Below are 18902 nucleotides of genomic sequence, written 5' to 3' on the forward strand. Positions count from 1 at the left end.
CAAACACTAATTACTTCGGTTAACACTCCAATCAAGAATCGATAGGCACATCCAATAGAGAATGTATTTATCGGCTAAGCATAGGGAATCGGCTACTTGTGCCGATTCACAAATCTAACGCATGTGCACATAGTAGCGGCCGATGTTCACACTCTCGACTAGTTTACTAATGCATAGTCAACTAGTTACATACCCTGATCGGCTAGCATGCTGATGCTCACAGCTCGACTAGTTTGCTAAAAACACAAATCGGCTATGCCGATGCGCACAGTGCTCAACTAACCCTCCAATTTAGATAACGTATCGGCTGCACATAGTCGACGTATCGGAAATACACACACGATCTTAGAGTTCTGTTATCCACTGACCTAAGCCAATTCCAGTTGTTTCCCATAGCGGTCAAATATGGCCGGTCAATCCTTAGTTTTCCCATCCTTATCCACACACTGTTATCAGCCGATTTATCGGCTGAGAGGTCGGCTATATGCTTACCGGTTACATACCCTCAACCACATCCTCTTTAGTCTAATTCCACACTTATGGTCTCACCAACCTAGTTTAATATTAGTGTTCTGTTACATCTAAATCTTGAAATAGGTCTAACTTAGATAACCCCATCGGCTGTACGGCACTCAATTGTTGTGTTGACGTAATCCAGCCAATGCAACCACACCTAGTTACCTAGGATAACACTTAAGCACATCTTAGTTAAGACACAACTACTTTAAGAAACACCCCTTTGCTAAAGTAATCGATGTTTTCATCGATCAATTAGGAAACCAATGCACCTATCCATCGGCTACCCTGACCAAAGTACACAACCTTGGATTAGTAAGGTCGCACCGTAGACGCGTCTCTGTTAGGCACGACCAAAGCACATCAGTCAGCTAAATCTGATACATCCTCATCGGTTAAGACCAAGACCTATACACCAACCAATTAGATAATCAAACATGCTACCTAATGAAGTTAGTATAGATGTTTAGGGTAACCCCCTGTTGCCTAACGAGACTAGTTAGTTTAGTTAATACTCGATAAATGACTGCCCAGTACAGGGTAGTTAGGTTGTTTATCGAAATGTAATGTTCCTTTATTTGGATTGCAACTTTATCGTGAATTGAAATGAAAGTGTATGCATTCATTAAACTTCATCTTGCATATCATATAGATTCGACCACTCTCGCCGACAGAGATTACCAGCTAATCCCGGAACCAAAAGGAGGTTATTCTGAAGACCCCGGGAACTTCGTCGCGGAATTATCTGAAGCCCTGAACCAAAGTTCGAAAGTTCTTAACTTTACTGACTTCAGCCCCACCAGTAAAGGCAAGCCCCGGACATAACCCCTACTTTACTACACTGCAACCTATATTATTTACATATATCTGTATGCATTAAGTTCTTAGGAGTTGTTTGGAAACTTTAGTTGCATAATTCCAGGAACCAATGTATTGAACACTAGATTTTGAGTCCGAATAGCTGCTCTGCTTATAGGACCGGTAGAAGTCGAGTGATTTCCTGTCACTCGCGCGATATAGGAATTGAAATGTTTACATTCCTGTTATCACTATAAGGATACCGGACGGGAATTTGTGAGGTATCATGGTCAAGATGATACCCCGTCTGTGTTGTGGAACTTGATAAGGTCGCAGTGTGTGGTAGCGGTGGTTAAGCGTTTGAAAGTACTAGCCACATGCCGTGAAATATGGTAAGCGGTAAGCCTAGTAACCAATCGGCCCGAGGAGTGGACATACCCCCCACCACATGTATTTGCTTCTTTTGGGTTACTTAGTTCGACGTGTAGGCATACGTGTTGCTGGGCAACCAGGAGTACGGGTTTTGTAGTCGCGCTACAGACGTACGTCCTGCACTTTGGAAGTGCGTATGACCTGCAGTCGCTTGTGGTGGATCTGATCCACGAGTCGGAATGAAAGGTAAACGGTTGCTTCGGAACGACCCTGTGGTGTTCCAAGCGTGTGTGTTAGGTTTACCTTGCAAGGGTTGAATCTCGATTCAGGAATCGTCCGCCTCTCACGATGAATGAGACTGCTTACCCCCTTTACCACATAGAGTAACAAGAGCAACTTTGTGATTATGAAAGATGATGTTTGGTTAAAGATTCTACCATGTTTGAGTAGTTATAGGTGCTTACCTAGAATGGTTAATCCACTAGAACCTGAAAGCTAAAAGTTGAAAGTAAGGATCTACTCTTTATTGTTTTTCAGCTGAAAACTCTACCCAAAGCTAAAAGCCTTCATAAGTCTAGCTACATGGCTAAGTATACCATGAGACGGGTAAGCCTTGCTGAGTATTAGTATACTCAGCCTTGCTAGTTGAATGTTTTTCAGGTGATATCTACGAAGACCCTACCCTTTCCTTGCCTTGGTCCTGTGCTCTTCCAGATGATTGGTCCGTGGAATGGGATCCGTCCTCGGCCAGCACTGGTGATATCGAGTGATGTCGTGCCCGGGCTTAGCATGACATCCGTCTTGACGACGTGCTGTAGATCATCGCGTATGTTTTCCGCTGCTAAAAACCCTAACTTTATCAGTTTGTATTGTTTTCTCTAAATTTGAAACTTTGCTCTATTATTGGAAACTCTTGTAAAGTGATTCCCTGTGATGTAAAATATAATGGTGATTGTATCTCTGGACTCACCTTCGTGTGAGGTAACCTTATTTGATCCTGTGTATCGGTGGTTTATCGGGACGTTACCCGACAGGCCAAGGGATTATACCGTTTGAAGTACGTCGGAGCCCTCTGGAATGGACTCGCATACTTGAGCCGGTATAATTCAGGTTGGTTCTGCCACAATGATATTATCTTGAAGAGTAGATTCAATAGATATGAGATTCAGGCTACCTTGAGGAATAATCTCCAGATTGAGTTTCCTTATCTGATAACAGAGAGTTTCACTGAAGATTTCTATAGATAAGCAATGACAATATGCCTTGTGGCTTAGTACATCCGCAACCACATTAGCCTTGCCCGGATGGTAGTGTACCTCAAGATCGTAATCCTTGATCAATTCTAACCAACGCCTTTGCCTCATATTTAAGTCAGCTTGAGTGAAGATATATTTGAGGCTCTTATGGTCAGTATAAATATTACACTTGGCGCCCATAAGATGATGTCTTCAAATCTTGAGAGCGTGAATAATAGCTGCTAACTCAAGATCATGGGTTGGATAATTTTCTTCATGATTCCGGAGTGCTTTGGAAGCATACGCAATGACCCGGTTGTTTTGCATAAGCACACAACCAAGTCCGGTTCCGAAAGCATCGCAATAGACATCAAAAGGCTTGGTATTATCTGGCTGAGCTAGTACTGGAGCAGTGGTTAGAAGTTTTCTCAGTGTATAAAATGCTTCTTTGCACTTATCATTCCAATGGAATTTAATCTCCTTCTTGAGTAGCTCAGTCATAGGCTTGGCTATCTTGGAGAAGTCTAGAATGAATCATCGATAATATCCTGCCAATCCAAGGAAGCTACAGATTTGATGGACTGAAGTTGGAGGCTTCCAATCCATAACTTCCTGAACTTTAGTTGGATCAACCGATATGCCTTCACTGGAGACAGTATGCCCCAAAAATTTCACACTATCAAGCCAGAACTCGCATATTGGCACAGATTATTGGAAGCCTGTGCATACTGTAGTACCATATAGGTGCCTTGGGTAAGTGCCAGGAATTCATTTAACTTCTGCTCCATCAGTCCTTCAGGAATATAATGTGCCCTGAAGGCAGTCCGAAATTCCTCCCAGGAGATAACATGTCCAGCAGGCTGCATGGCGCAAAAATTATCCCACCAAATGTGGGCCGCACCACGAAGTTGCTGGGCGGCAAAGTGAGCTTTACTCGAGTCCGCACAAGGTATAGTAAGAAGGGCGAACTTTGATTCAATAATATAAAGCTAGGCGTCGGCATCAAGAGGTTCTTCAGCTTTACTGAAAAATGGGGGCTAGGTACCGAAGAAATCTTGATAGCTTGCCACTTGAGGGTGGAGGTCATCACGACCTCCTCGTGATTGCTGGCGATGCTGGTTCTGTTGTGCCTGCACTAGCAGATTGAGAAGCTCAGTCTGCCGTGCCATAACCTCTGCTAGATTTGGGGTTGGCGGTGGTGGTTGTTGGGAACTGCTAGCCTGGTCTGGCCTGAAACCTTCAGGAGTTCCACGCGTAGCGCCAACAATCTGAAAAAAATGGAAGATGTCCTTTACATCAGGTTATTCCTTGCTTCCGTTACATATAAAGATAGTGCAACAAATTGACAGCTCGATAGATGACTGAACAGGAACTCGAGTTATAGATCATAACTGGTGGTCTGTATATTACATCTTGGTAATCTACCAATTACCATTCAACCATACCTACTCCTGCCACATATAATACAACAAGTGGCCCTTAAGTCAAACTAGATTACTCACTCCCTATGTCACACCATACTACACTAAACACATCTAGGATATCGACGACAAGGATGGATTAGAAATTGTCGAGGTTGCCCACAGAAGACTGGCTGCCGGAAGAAGAATGATTGGGCTGAGGATTAGGTTCTGGATCTCCATGTTCTGAATCTATCTCAGACACGCCTTCAATTTCCTCAGGTTCTTCTTCTGAATCTTCCTCTTCTTCTTCTAGCTCATTCGGCACAAGAGGAAGCATTTGCTGTTTGTGGAGCATCTCAATATGTCCAAGGGCGTCACCTAATTCTTGGTTCAAGTCATGAACTTGCTCTTGCAAAAAGTCAATTACGGTGTTGTGCTGAAGAATTTGAGCATCACCCTCCAAGATCTGCACCTCCTAATGTCCAATGGTAGTATCCCTCCCGGCAATTCCTTGACCAAGCGAATGAATCTGGTCATCTTTCAGGGTAAGATTCCTATGAAAATCCTGGGCTAGATTCACCATATCGTCCATACACCTTTGCTTAAGTGACTGGAGGTGATACTGAGCGTTCATATACCTGATCACTGCCCTAAGGGTCTCCTCGGCTATATCTCCAACTAAACGTCCGAGATAAGTTGTTCTGAAGGTCCACTCAGCATCGTGTGCAAACACTGCTGGAAACAATCCAATGGGGTAAGCTGCTACCGCATTCGGATGCTGTTCACAAAAAGTGGTGATAGCCTTGAGGGCTGCTGCTTCAAAAGCATCCACGAGATGATATCCAACAACCTCTATCTCAATAGATTGCCACTCAAGGGTAGGATGCGGAGGAATAGTGACAGTGGCACGACATCGAGGGACTCCGACCTCAGTAAACTCACGACCCTTATACCGGAGTGGATCCGGGTAGTGATAGATACGAAGTGTATCCCACAGAATTCTCGGAAACCCTTCCCAATATAGGCAATCAGTGTGAGCATATCCCTCAGCATCCCAATAGATCCTCTGAACATTTGCCATCTGAATCAAAAGGATTCAAATGTTAGATAGGATATAAATTTCCTAAAGTTTGATAATGGCTGTGGAAAGATGAAAGTCAAGCTGATGAAAATGCTAGAATGCATCATAGTATCTATCCCACTAAGAACTTCACAAGATAAAGGAAACAAGACATCTGATTCTGATAATAGCAACGATTGAACGTCAGATGGATACTATAGATCTTGAGGATGAATCAAAAGATGCTAAGATACTAACCCCATGGCTGTCCGTATAACCATTTCAAAACTGTACTGGGAAATAACAACACTCTAGGTATCCTTATGACAACATGAGCACGAATTCTAATTTACAAACAATAGTTCAAAGATGCATGCACGTACTACATCCTCACAAATAAAAATAACTGCCAAATATCTTTGGACTTACGTGGTTAGTTACGGTGGCATAATATAGGTACGTCTCTCCTTATAATATCTAGTCGACAAATCCTAACCGTTCAGAACCTATTGATTCGTGGTTAGCGTACCTGCAGAAAACCACTATTGTATATCGTGAACCTTTCATGCCAACATGTCATGAAGGCGTCCCCAAATATTACTGTTTACTATAGAAATAGTATCTGTACAATTACCACCGTACAGACAACGTTAACATACGTTATTGAAACAATGTATTCACGGGGGTACCGCAAAATGCGGGGGTATGAACAGCGATCACCATACCCTGTGCCTAACCATATACTCCCAATATAACCAACTGAAGTTGATATATTGGCAGCATCTCAAGTAGGCCACTGCTTGAGAAACAGCGTTCGGTTCGCATCACCGACGGGAAGGCTAACTCTCCAGTTAGCTGAGGATCCTTACCTTCTTACCTTATCGTCAAAGGTGTCGTTACAAAATATAAAGTTGATTGTGCATAAATTTAAGTTTTAACAAAAAGGTAATGCTGGAAGTTAGAGTTATATATATATATATATATACTATAGCCACCTCTAACTCCCTTCTGGTAGTCTCCAAATGCTCCTGGATGTGGACCCACGTGAGGTAGTAGTCATCGCGTGCAGGTTCGGAGCAGCGGCTGGTGATGTAGAGGGGATTCATGGTGTTGCCTAACTCATCCAGCACATCCTGGAGCAGGATGGGAAAGTAGCCAGACTTATCTATCGAGGAGTGAATTTCACAAGTTGCACTCTGGTTTCCACCGGTGTTGTCGTTGTCATTGTCATTTTCTTCTTCCTCATCATCATCCTCATCATCCTCTTTTTCCTCCTCATCATCGTTGTCATCCCCGGAGCCATCCGGGTCTCCACCAGCGGTGGCGGGTGCTGGAGCATCTGGACCAGGAGCACCTGGTGGTGATGGCAGTGCTTGAGCTGCTGGTGCGGGAGGGGCAGGAGCTGGTGCTAATGGTGTTGGTGATGCTATAGGGGTCACCAGGTAGTAGTAGAAGTAGACCCCTTCCAGATCTTCTTCAACTTCTTCCACGGGCTGAGTTGGAGGAGCTAGCTGAGCGGGGGTGATGCGAACCTAACAGCCTCTGGTGCTTTTGCGAGCAGTTTGCTTGGTCCTGGCCACCTGACAGAGGAAAAACCAAAACTCAGAACAAGCTAAAAACAAAAGGAGACATGAGTACAAAGAACAAAGAGAAATAAAATAGATTTCTACGAGAAAATAAGATATTTTTGGAAGCTGACATGGCTTGCTAGAAATAAATCCTTAATTTTGACCATTTCTATCTAAGCTAGCGTCCTACAATCAACACTACTCTAATACCACTTCTGTCGCACCCAATTTTGGAAGCAATACCGAATGCATCTCATATGTGCATCAGGATCAAGTTACACACACATAATAGATGTTATAAGTGAATATATCAAAAGACAATGTTCAAAATGTAAACAAAAGAGTAAATAACTTTATTAAACTCTGATAAATAGACACGAAGATCTTTAAACATTCCACCGATAACCTAAATGAAGTCGGCAGCAACGGCTTCTTCCACAAGCACTTGACTAGTGGACGCACGCCTACAACTCCTCGAAGTCGCTGAAGTGCTCCACTTCCACGTTCTCGTTGATCTTCCCATTGGAAGATTAGTTGTGTATGTAGGAATTCAACTCTTTCGAGCCTTGCTGTAGCAATTGTTTTTTTTATACAACCATCTCCGTTCCGCCTCTATCCACGTCCTTTTGGCGCTTTGGGCTTCCAAGAAATCACGGTTGTGCCAAACAACTTCAGAAAAAAAATAGATCCTCCCTCATTCTCCTGCAAATCCTGATAAGCTGCCTGGAGAATGGAGAAATTATCTATTCCACGAATAAAATCTAAATAGGAATGAAGTGCCTGCTCCAAAAGGTAGGGCTCGACGGGAAGTACGGCTTCGTTCCTCGCGTACTGTGAAATAAATTCCTGAATTAGATCAAGTTTGAGGCTTGATGTCCTTTCTTCCATTAGGAAGAGCCTTAGCCGCCCAGGTATGTCCTCCAGAGGGGTGTTGTGATTCAGCTCCTGCTGAATGAACGCAACCCACTCCGGATCCTGCTCGTAAAGGCTCAGATAGAAGTTTAGCCCTTCTAAATGAGCTAGAGCCTGTGGGTTTTGAATCTCTGGCGGCAGTGTTATAAGAAAAAAAGCGGAGGAGCAAGCCAGATGGGAGAAAAGTAGTCCTAGGGGGGGGGATTATACGCAAAAAGACTAGAAAAACGAAAATGGAAATTTTTATAAAGAAGATCCAATATGGATATTTCAATTGCAGAAAATAAAAAAGGAGGAGACATTCAAAATTCTCTTTTTGAGATTCGCAATGAACAATGGAATGACACTAGGAAAAATGGTCCGAATAATTCCAATACCGACAGCAGCTCCCGCTAAAGCAATTGTAGCAGCTCCGGCACCTATTGATTTAGCTCCTTCTAACATGTCAAGTCGCGACATGACATTGTTTCACGCTTTTCCTTCGCTACTCGAAATTTCTAGTCTAGTCTAGTTCTAGATTCTAGTATAGTATTGTATAGTATTTCTCGTTGATTTGATTCCTGTGCTGCGATCCATGGTTGAATAATAAGACACAAACTAGATACGGAATCGCTACGTTTCTTTCTATATGATAATATATGCAAAACCAAAGTAAGTCCAAAGGAATCTTGCTCGCTCCATTCCTACGCTCGCGTACTAGCTCGTGTCACTTATGTTCCACCCGTGGAATAACAAAGAGAAGATTGTTGGAAGATAGAAAATGATCTATTTGATATTATGGACGACTGGTTACGAAGGGACCTTTTCGTTTTTATAGGATGGTCCGGCCTATTGCTCTTTCCTTGTGCTTATTTCGCTTTAAGGGGGTTGGTTTACAGGGACTACTTTTGTAACTTCTTGGTATACCCATGGATTGGCTAGTTCCTAATCTTTCTTTTCGATCTCTCTAGGATAGTTTGTGTCAATTCTTGGCTCACTTGTTGGTTTCCTGGATCTATTGTTCTTGTGTTTTTCCTGGTTTAACAACATCTTTTTCTTAGCGCTGTTCCCAACAATTCTTTCCCCATCTCTTGATTTCTTAGCCCATTTGTTGTATTGCTACGGAGAAGCTGGGCCCCCCTTTCGTGCCTCTGTACCTTGAGCAGAGCATGCGCATGGGCATCGGCAGTGTTGGCCTCAGCAACGTTGATGGAATGATCCAAGGCATCCAACTATGCATCTGCGGCAACCGGCATTCTCTCCAGCAGTGGCTCTGAGCTGGTCTGTCCTCCCACCTCCTCCAATAGCTCCATCTTAAGCTAAGCTTCGAATTTGGCAGGAATGTCTTATATAGCAGATAAAATATCCCATTCATCCGTTAGTGATTTCTTGCTTGCATTGGCATTGAATATTCTAGTGTAGTGACTGGGGCTTCCATAGCCGCCAGATACCTCCTGCACGCCCTTCTGTGTTGAAGATTCCTACTTCTTACTGTGAGCAGTGGGTGGCATAGCTTTTTCTAGAGGATAGCATTGGCTGTCTTGCCTTCTTGATTGTACTTCCTATTAGTTCACGGGAGATAAAACCCATCTGGATTTTTTAATATCTATAAAAGTATGGCCTTAGTCACGCATTGGTGTGAGCGAGGCGCAAGAAGGTGCTTTCTCGTAGAATCATTTCATTGGGAAAGGAAGTCTGAGCTCCCTCAATTGTGCACTCTTCACCTGGAAAAAGCGGAAACCGTGGATACGTCCAAGAGAAACCTTACTAAATTGAAGTAGGTCCGGTGTTGTTTTTGTAGAAAGATTTGACAGGGTAAGAAAATTATCCGGTTGGTTGTCTGACAGTGCCGTAGTTGAATAAGCATTTCCTTTATTTACTTCTAGAAGGACTTGAAGTGAGACCAGAGAGAGAAGAGTTTTCCCGCAAACCATAGCAACTAGCTAGTCTCAAAACAAAAGAGTTCTTTTTACAGTAGCGGGGTTGGGAAAGTAAGGAAAGTCAAGCCTGATGATTCTGTGGGAAGGGACGGATTTTAAATTACTTTTTCCTTCCTTTTTACGCCACCTCCATCTTGAAGATACGAAGCAATCTTATATAAAGACTAAGTGAAGGTTGGTATGGCCCAATCCCATCATTTAAATGAGAGTGGATCGAGGGAATGGAATCTAGACTATAGATTGAACTAGACTATCAATTCAATCTATTCATCTCATCTTCCATTTTAGAACATAGCAAGCAGCGAAGGCTGCAGCAAGAAGTTTTGCACTCTAACTCGAAACGGATTTCGCACATTGAAAGTGTCATCCCTTGCTTTGTTTTAACCGCCCTTCCTTTAAGTTAAAATATTAGAAACTCTTCCTAGAATTAGATTGTTTATTTAGTATCGAATAGGATAAGAAGGGCTTCATTGCCCCCAGTATTCCCGCATGTAGCTTTGAAAAGGGCGAGGTGTTGTTCAGGGTTCCCTACCCCATTCAACATTTTGCATTTTGGCACAGTATAGTATACCCCTTCCTTGGGGTACGGTACCATATCAAATTCACTAGGGCCTCTTTCCTCTCTTTTTGTTGGCAACCCCTGTCAATGTATGTTTGATTTGGGAGGCTACCAATTCTGGAATTTCTTCTCGAGACATCCCCGTCAGTCAACTTCTCTTCGGGATGGGTCGTTGGTCTTTGTGGAGATAATGTGTCAGCCGTGGTAGAAGTAGCTCCCTGAGTAGGCATGGGCGCCCGCCTAGATGAAGGGATTTTCTCATCTTGAGGTGTCGGGAGGAGTAAAGGAGATTGACTCTTCTCTGTCATTAGCCTTTTTTTTGACACTAGCTCTTTATATTGTCAATTATTTTAGGAGTATTGTATCGGTCGGCACAGATCATTGGTATTGGATGTATCGTTAGGTTGTGCCGAGTCAAATCAGCGGAGCAGATTTTTTTCAGTTGCAGAAAAGAGATCCCTTACCCTTTCTTTATAAAATGATGAATATGAAGTCCGGGAGGCTGCGGGTACTATGGATCCTCTGACTCCCAATCGGGTTACCTTCCCGGGTCTCGCCGGTGTTGCCTATAGGTCGTGATGTGCCTCGAGATGGCCGTCTCCTGTCCCCCTGCTCGTGGGGAATCCGCTCCTGGGGCGTCGCTCTGCTGTGTCTGGCCTGTCCTCTAGGCACCTTTGGAGGGCAGAGAGTGTGACAACGTACATGCTTCCCTTTACTCCATAGGGCCTTTTCCTCAGTTGCAGGGTTTGGTGGCCCAAAATTTACTTGGCTTCGCCAAAAGGCCTCATCTCCAAAGCCCGGCTCGCGAGGCGTCCCTCTCGCTGTAGGGCGGAGTCCCCTCGCCTCGCTCTTGTGACATGCTATGTTTCCCTTCTTCCATTCTCCACTCAAGGGTGAGTCCCATGCGTCAGTTTGTGGATCGTGGTCTCACACACTAATCCCTACAGGTGCCCATAGTAGGCCGGCCGCCCTACCTAAACCAATCATCATATCGTTCCCTAGGCCCCATTGCTGGAAAGGCTCGGCTTCAAAACCGTACGTGGAGCTTCCGCCTCGTACGGCTCCTCTAGGGATGGGGGTAGGCCCAGCCCAGGCTTGTGCGGTTAAGGTTGTTGTACACGACCTCAGTTGAGCATTCAGTTAGAGACGGCAATCGCGGGTTCGCTAGAGGAGAGGGTGTTGCGAGCAAGATTGCACAAACAAAGCCCTCCCGCCCGCAGCCCTATTCTAGAAATAAGGCTGGCTACGTGACTAATAACCACTGAACGAGCAATGAATCCCCAACGACAAACGAACAAGGGGTGGGGCATTTTCGGGGAGTAGCCCCCTTTAGAAGAAACTTCCTGGCACATACATTAAGGGAGCCATCAAAAGGTGACTGAAACACCTGAAACGGGGACTACCCGAGCTAATGATAGAGGCAAGAACACTTTCCGGCCAAGTCCCATTAATTGATCATAATGATATCATGGAAATGCAGCACGGACCCATATATATAGAAATAGAAAAAGAAGAACCTTGATACTAAACCAGATGGAACAAGGGATCTTCTTGGAAATGGGAAGATCTAGGATAGGCGGCCAACCTCCTGGAAAGAGCGATGTGCATAGACCGGGTGAGTAGGGATGCAGCTCCGTGGACCGCTCGTCGGGCCTAATAGGTGGTGGTATCACACCCTTCTCAAAGGAACCGTACGTGAGACTCTCGCCTCATACGACTCCGTCCTGGAATCTGGACCCCCCCTTTCCTTTGACCAACGGGTCCTCGAACCCATGGGGGTTACGAATCATTCATTCATTCATTCATTGATTGATTCAAGGTAGCTTCAGCCATTGTGGGTAGAAGCTAGTTGCCAGAAGCGAAGCGATCTTCCGGGCCAGAAAGGAGGCCTTTTTCTGATGCGTAAGCTACCGCAAAATGAATGAAGGAAAAAGGCCTCAGGATTAGAAAGACTAAAGAGGCATGGAGGGCCGACTACAAGACTACGACTACAATACAAGCCATGAGCGATAGCGAAGCCTTCGGCCTTTTTTTTCGAAAGCCCCACAACTAGCTATCTTATAGTAGACAACTAAGGCAAGCCTACTCAACTAATCTCATGTAAACGCCTGTTCGCAAAAATCCAAATAGAAAAAGACAACTACTTATTAAACATGTAGTTGAGTGCTCCGCCGTTGTTCGGATCTTGACCGAGTCCGAGCTTCCCAAGCTCTATGCTGTTTGGGAACTCTGCAAGGGTCTTACCACCTTCTTGATTGACTATATTTGAGTCTTTGGGGTACTTTGGGATTATATTCCGCGCCGAAGATTTGTGCTTGTGGGCTAGGGTGAATATAGAGGACCAGCGGATCTGGTAGTTGACAATCGTTCGGACTTGGTAAAGGTTGTCGCAGCACCTGTAGTAGGACAGAGGACTTATCACGATGCCCGCGGACCAATTTACTATGTCTCTATCACTGACGTTGATCAAAGAGACCACGTGGATTGGCCTGGGTCTTCTTCGTCTAATGAGACCTCGATCCCGAAGCCTTTGGAGTATCTTTTTGATAGGCGCCTCTATCTGTATGGGGAATTCACTGCTGAAAGATCCCGCCCAGTGTCCCCTTCCTTCCCCCACCGCCTTCCGACCAAAGGGAGTATACAATTTATTCTTCAGGACACTCATGCCCGATCGTGAGACTGCCTGTTGAACGCCTGATGGCACCTTGCTCTGACCTGAGCTATGCAACAACGAGATCCCCCTTGATCTTTGCTGGATGTGCTTGACGGTCCCCCATAATACGCTAACTTGGGGACTTTTTAGTCCATCTTTTCCAAGTGTCTCCGCTAGTTGAACCGCGTCCAGTAGACAACCTCTTCCGCTCATCCCCTTCGTCAGCTCTTTGATAGGGATACTATAACCTAGGTCCCTTAACTTGGAATGGATGGCGGAGCGTAGGTGGCAGGCAGTTATATGGATACGGTGCTTTACCCGTAGACGCTTCTCCAGCTCTCGCAAGAATTGTATGGGAGTCATCCTCGGGGGGACTTTCTGAATGACCGTACCAGGAAATTCTACTGTACTCCGTGCAGCTATGGTTGTTGATCCTACGGAGCCTACCCAAAGGTTTAGGCCAGATTGTAGGAGTGGGTGATACATTTTTGTATTTCTATGAGAAGAAATACGGCACCCATGATTCCCAGTAGTAAGTCGTTGGCATATCGCGCGTAACAAATCCTTATTAATAAGGAATGGCTTTTAAAGGGGGCCAGCTTACGGGCCAGGCCTCTCTCTGACCTGATAACTAGTATCGCCTCCCCGCCCAGCTCTATCAGCAAGCCCCTTCTTTTGCAGTACTTAAGAAGGTCTCTCATGGCCAAATTCTTATTAAAGCCTTCTCTACCATGGAATTCGGCCTTCGGGGTCAACCCAGCGGCTTCTATGAGGAAGGCGGCGCAAAGGAGGCTCGAGGGCTTGTTAAGGAACGCGGCTAGGGCTGCTGAAGGAGGGAAAACAAAAGGCGTTTTCTGGTCTCCCCTTCGCTTGGGGGTGCTTGTGGGGGGGGGGGTGTGCCACGACGAAACAAGGGAATGAAAGATCGCTTTGCGTTGGATGCTCTTTACCCTCCCCACTATGAGGGCTCTGTTGTCTTGGGGAGCGTTGAAGCTTGCTTCTTTTCCATACTTTTCTTGGTCATCAATGCGACGACCTATTCTTAATAGAACTGATCTGATTTTCACTACAAGAGGAATTTCGTGCTTCTGCCGGATCCTCCCTATCTCCTGATCGAGCTTGTGTAGGTAGATATTGCCTAGTAGGGCCGATAGTAGTACACTGTTTGGGACGGAGTCAGGGCCCTTCTCACCTCCTACGAGTCGTTTGGCGGAAAACTGTTTCTGAGTGGGGTAAAAGAACTTGGAATCGTCGATCTCTTCCTTCAAGATTGAGATGAATCAATGTCGGTCGATGGTGTGAAAACACTTCCTGATGTCGAATTCCAAAAATCAGCGAGAGGTTCCCCACTCTTCTTTGATCCGTCTGAGGGCCGAGTGGCAGCCTCGACCCGAGCGGAAGTGCGATGTGTCTGGAAACTCGGTATCGTAAATGGATTCGGATACCATTCTGATCGCCTCTTTCATGATCTTTTCTATGGGTAGAACTACTGTGAGCGGTCTAAACTTCGACCCTTCTTTCTTCATTTAAAAAAAGGGGAGCAAAGCCTGTTTTTTGCTCCCTCAATTGATAGATCAGGGCCCCTCCTGCCGGCCCGAATGAAAGGCTCTTTCAGGAAGTAGTCCCATCACTCTCGAGCCCGGCACCAACCAAGAGGAGGCAGGGCTTTCTCCAATCATTCCGAAGAGCCGAGATCTCGTAAAGGAAAAATTAGCTAGCTCAGCAGGTTTGGACCCGGGTGAATCAGTTCAGTGAAGGAAGGGAGCCTAAACTTAAGGCTTTTCCAAGCCTTGCCGATAGGCGCCTCATGGCTCACTCAGTTCGCTCGCGGAGTTTTTAGATCAAGTAGATCTGGATAGAGTCTCGCTCATAAAGGAAGAGTAGAGCGCTAGCGTGGCTCGCTTCGCTTTTTGACGCGGAGCTTGCAACTGTCGAAGCCTGCTTCAAAACTACAGGGCGTGCGTTAGCACTACGGCTTTTCAGCCTCCCTTTGCTGGTTCCGAACTATCACTGATCCCAGAGATCAACCTTCAAACCTTTTTCTTTTAATCTCAGGAAGGCTTTCTCAAGGAGAAAGCAGGTTGGGGAACTGCTAAACGACCTAAAAGAAAGAGGAGACTGACTCTGACCTTTCAAAGCCCTATCTCATCTGGTTGATAGTAGAAGGTACGTACGATGGTACCATGGACATAAACGAGGTCGAGCATATCTTTAATGATTTCAAACTAAAGCATACCTAAAGCCTGCCTAGGATATGAAAGAGGGATTTGAGCCAGAAGAAGATGAGGATCTATCACCAGATGAGGAAATGGAAACAACTAAGTATTAGTTAGGTTTAGGTTCCGGAAATGGAAATGGTAACAGCGGCCCAAAACAAAAATGGTAAGGTTTTCTTTTCAAAGAAAAAGGAATGGGATGGGGTATGAATCCTTAACTACAAAAGTAAGCACCTCTCCTAACTAATTAGTTAGTATCGAGAGACTAGGCTTTTCATTAAAGTTGGAGGAGACAAACAAAGGTACTCTTGCCGATGGAAGAAATTCCATCGTCGTAAGGGAAGGCCTTGGTCAATCAACTCACCGCCATTGACCAGGGGTGGGGGGGGGGGAACAATCTGATGAGCGAGATCATAACACGTGAACAACAAACCATACCGATAGGTTGATAGTTTTCTGTTGGTATGGCTTGTGGTCACAGGAACAATCGGCGGTCGTAGCATGAACTCAAGAGTACCTTCATTTTACAGCATATAGAGGTGTACCAATCCCACCATGATCGCCAGAGCAAGATTCATTCTTTAATCGCTACCAGATCAAACATGAGACCAGCATCCTAAAAAAGAAAAAGGAACGCAAAATTTTTTAGAAATCCTTATCTTTTGGCTTTTTAAAGAAGTTAGGCCATTACAAAAACAAGGTCTAACAGTCGACTTTCCTATCAGGATTTTACAACCTGAAAACCAAGGGACCACTATTAGAAGTGAGCATAAGAAGTAAATGCCGACGCCATCTTTGACTTTTTGGATGGTCGGCGGCGCCATAAACTCGATAACCAGCACCGTGGAGTCAATAAATTCAACTAAATAGAATCCTAAAACAATCTTATTCGAGCACATGCGGGACCTGCAGCAATGAAATTCACACAAGCGGCAATCATCCGAGCAGAGAATGGAGAAGGGAAATATACTTTTAATTGTTTTTCCGAATGAGAAAGCCTTTGGCAAACTCCTTGCAAATCCGTTTTTGCCGGGCACAATAGACATATCTGCTCAGTCACAACATAAGGAACCCCCAATGTTCCTCAAAGCCTACCCGGCCTGACTGCTTTAGTTGAATGATCTGATCCCGAAGCTAGCTTTCTACTTAAATTGCTATGACTGGCCAACTAATGATCGGACTACCTATCTTGATGCTTTGAATCTATATTCAGAGCTTTTTCCAACTACCGGGACTACTAATTTCAAGTACAAAGCTCTCCTATGAATATGCTACTGCTCTTACTTTCTACCTGAATCCGAGCATTGAAGCAAGCTCTTTATCGCACCATAACCGAGTCTCTCCTTGCAGCTCTGACCAATCCACCCGTCATTCCAAATAACTGCTCCTTACTCTTTGATTGTATGTCCATTTTTGCTTGATATCTGGCTCACCGGATCTGGTACATGAAAAAGCCATTCCTTTTCGCTTTCCTTCAACCACTCAGTATACTTTTTTACTGGAAGAGTCAAGCGAAAGCAATTAGTTTAGAAGGAAGAGGAAGACCTGGGGGGCTTACATCCTCATTTCACTCTTTTTGCTCCTGTGAGACACGACTCAACTACTTTTTACAATTGACAGGGTAGCTCGGAGGTCAGATGAGGGGTCTTCCCCATAAAGATAGATTAGTACTGGAAGGTTCAGATGAAGGAAGGGCTGAAACAAGGCACAAACTTTTAAATGGGGTAAATAAATATGAGCAATCCGTGAGAATAGCAAACCCCTATCTCTTATAAAGAAGAAGATAGATAGGTCCGCGAGTTGAGACAGAGAAGTTATGACTAATCAAGTAGGAGTTTACCCACGAGAGTCAGAGGCTGCCTCATCAAAGGGGTATAGAAATAATTCAGAAGCACTATGGCCCGAAGCGAAGGGCAGGAACGAACGGAATCAATGTGTTCCAATTTATCCAGAGTAAGGACAGCAGCTGAGAAGGGGCAAAAAAATAGCGTAGAAAAAAAAGGTAGGACCAGATCATGCGAAGAGCTCTTCGCCCTATTGATTAGGAATCTCGATCAGAAACCACCAGGCCATGTCTCCCGATAAAAGATGATCCCCACAATGGATGCTAGGCCTTGGCTTCATAAAATCAGATTGGATCCGCACTAGAGGATAAGAATACAGATAGGCTGACTAAGAAGATCTTAAAATTCTCTTACCTAAAAAGATGAGTTATTCAAAGGAATACCTGCAAAATAGAATAAACACATGGCACAGCTGGGTGCTAGAATAGTAGTTAATAGAAGTTCTAGTCACTTAAAAAAAATAACCACTGCTTAACTTAATTAGATCGTAGAAGATAAGTAAGCGGGTTTGGGCAGTTAGTCCTATTTGAAGGTAAGAAGTTCGGGTAGTAAGGGCTAGGTTTATATAGGGGCTATATTTTTTAGAAACATATGGTCTTGCTCATTTCCCATCAAGGAATGGAGATTGGGTTGGTGTTTGGAAGGGATTCATTAAACTGACCTTGGCCAGCAAGCAGAAAAAGGACTGATGTCTTGGGGCGCGCTAGCGCGCGTACTCTTCTTCTGCGAGACTCCATCCAAATCCACCACTTACTCGTTGGTTGGTGTTCCATTCTGTTATCTTATACTATGCTGCCTTCTTCAATTCCATTCTTCGTCTCCCTAGTCGAAGTCTTCTTGCTGGCCCAACCCAACATGCATTTTAGAGTGCCGTGCCAGGGCGATAGGTGCTCCGCAGTCATGCATGATCACCAGAGCCTTTCTTGGCTATGTAAATATAGAATCTCATTCATGTGTTCATGCTAACAGAAGAGCGGATCCAATACACATAAGGCATCGGTTGTTCTTAACAGCGATGGCTATTCATTTAAGTCTTCGGGTAGCACCACCAGATCTTCAACAAGGTGGAAATTCTCATATTTCGTATGTACATGTTCCTGCGGCTCGGATGAGTATAGTTATTTATATCACGACAGCTATAAACAGTTCCTTGTTCCCATTAACAAAACATCCCCTTTTTCTTCTTGTTCTTTGTCATAACGCCTATTCCGGGATGAGTACTACTTTTTTTAACAAAAATAATTTACAAGCAGATGATTTTCTGACCCTAACTACCAATTCCCCGACTACCTCTCTGGCTTATCAATCTAGCAAGCATAGGAAATCCAATTTTGGTAATCTTACCAAACAAGCAACGGATTGAGCAACTTGCGCGAAAGCCGTTGTGCTAATGTGCATCCTCTTGCTTGGATTCAAAAAGAAAAAGAAGGTTGATTGGAACTGAAAAGAACAAACAGGCAGGCATGCTTTCAATCTTTTAGAATTTGAGAAATGCACTTGTCAAGAGTACTCTAACAATCGACGTCTCCCATCTTCTCAGGATTAAGCACTTTAGCTATCTATTATGGAAATTGTCCGCTATCCGCACCTTACTCTTACTTTACTATTACGGATTTGGAAGTGGGAAAGCCAACTTGGGCTTTTGAAGATCACTCTTGCCCGTTCCGTTCATAATTGCTTAGCTTAAAAGGAGAAGTCCAAATAGTGGCTGAGGAAAAGTCAATTCTATCATTTTTCAAAAGTTCGAGAAAGGTCATGCACGAAAAGAAAGAATCAAGGAAAGAACTGACTTTGATACGAAAGAAAGACTGAATCTGACTATCCTAATTCAGAAAGACGGAAATTGC

General features: G+C 44.5%; 2 pseudogenes; both read right to left on the reverse strand.

Moving 5' to 3' along the window:
* Positions 1-5904: 5904 nt before the first annotated feature.
* Positions 5905-8323, reverse strand: LOC112890365 (annotated as a pseudogene).
* A 2397-nt stretch (positions 8324-10720) lies between these two features.
* LOC112890090 lies at positions 10721-14555 on the reverse strand (annotated as a pseudogene).
* Positions 14556-18902: the final 4347 nt, after the last annotated feature.

This window comes from Panicum hallii, chromosome 4 (genome assembly GCF_002211085.1).
Source record: "Panicum hallii strain FIL2 chromosome 4, PHallii_v3.1, whole genome shotgun sequence".
Taxonomy (NCBI): domain Eukaryota; kingdom Viridiplantae; phylum Streptophyta; class Magnoliopsida; order Poales; family Poaceae; genus Panicum; species Panicum hallii.